This window comes from Rhinopithecus bieti, unplaced genomic scaffold (genome assembly GCF_001698545.2).
Source record: "Rhinopithecus bieti isolate Rb0 unplaced genomic scaffold, ASM169854v2 repeat_31130, whole genome shotgun sequence".
Taxonomy (NCBI): domain Eukaryota; kingdom Metazoa; phylum Chordata; class Mammalia; order Primates; family Cercopithecidae; genus Rhinopithecus; species Rhinopithecus bieti.
The window spans coordinates 1-1,443 of record NW_016880692.1 but is presented as its reverse complement, the minus strand read 5'-3'; the positions used below and the strand labels follow the sequence as shown (position 1 = coordinate 1,443).

At 50.1% G+C, this 1,443-nt stretch overlaps 1 pseudogene; it reads right to left on the bottom strand.

Annotated features, from left to right (window-relative positions):
• Window positions 1–122: 122 nt before the first annotated feature.
• On the bottom strand, window positions 123–730 carry LOC108525762 (60S ribosomal protein L13a pseudogene; annotated as a pseudogene).
• Between the last annotated feature and the right edge of the window lie 713 nt (window positions 731–1,443).

Below are 1,443 nucleotides of genomic sequence, written 5' to 3'. Positions count from 1 at the left end.
AAGACAGGACCCATGGCTGAGACACAAAGAGCATCAATATTTATTTATTTATTTTATTTTATTTTATTTTATTTTATTTTATTTTATTTTTTTTTAAGGAATTAACAGTCTTTATTTTGGGCTCAGACCAGGAGTCCGTGGGTCTTGAGGACCTGTGTGTATTTGTCAATTTTCTTCTCCACGTTCTTCTCAGCCTGTTTGCGTAGCATCACGAGCTGTTTCTTCCTCTGGTAGTGGATCTTGGCTTTCTCTTTCCTCTTTTCCTCCAGGGTGGCTGTCACTGCCTGGTACTTCCAGCCAACCTCGTAAGCCGGGCACCCCAGATAGGCAAACTTTCTTGTAGGCTTCAGACGCACGACCTTGAGGGCAGCAGGAACCACCATCTGCTTTTTCTTGTCGTAGGGCGGCGGGATGTAGTCAAACACCCTGAGGCGGTCCAGGGCAGCCTGGCCTCGCTTGGTCTTCTGAGGCAGCAGGCCTCGCACAGTCCGCCGGAGGATGCGGCTGGGGGCCCGGAAGTGGTGGGGGCCCGGAAGTGGTACGGCCTCGAAAGGGTTGGTGTTCATCCGCTTGCGGAGGAAAGCCAGGTACTTCAACTTGTTTCTGTAGAAATTGCCAGAAATGTTGTTGCCTTCGCAGTGTAGGACCACCACCTTCCAGCCCGGCAGTACTTGTTTAGGCCCAGGAGGTGGCCTCGGCCATCGAGCACCATGACCTGCACCTCCGCCATCTTCGGCAGCCGCCTGGGAAAGCTATTTTATTTTATTTTTTATTATACTTTAAGTTCTGGGGTACATGTTCACAACGTGCAGGTTTGTTACATATGTATACGTGTGCCATGTTGGTGTGCTGCACTCATTAACTCGTCATTTACATTAGGTATATCTCCTAATGCTATCCCTCCCCCCTGCCCCCACGACAGGCGCTGGTGTGTGATGCTCCCCTTCCTGTGTCCAAGTGATCTCATTGTTTAATTCCCATCTATGAGTGAGAACATGCGGTGTTTGGTTTTCTGTCCTTGCGATAGTTTGAAAGAGCATCAATATTTAAAGACTGGTGGGTGAGAAGTCTGGCATTGAGATGTGGCCAGAGATGTAGGAGGCTGCAGCCATAGGTGCAAGGGGAGAGAGAAGTGGTTAGCAGTATAAAATTCTTTTTTTTTCTTTTTTTCTTTTTTTTTGAGAGGGAGTCTCGCTCTGTCGCCCAGGCTGGGGTGCAGTGGCCGGATCTCAGCTCACGCAAGCTCTGCCTCCCGGGTTTATGCCATTCTCCTGCCTCAGCCCCCCAGGTAGCTGGGACTACAGGCGCCGCCACCTCGCCCGGCTAGTTTTTTTGTAGTTTTTAGTAGAGACGGGGTTTCACCGTGTTAGCCAGGATGGTCTCGATCTCCTGACCTCACAATCCGCCCGTCTGGGCCTCCCAAAGTGCTAGGATTACAGACTT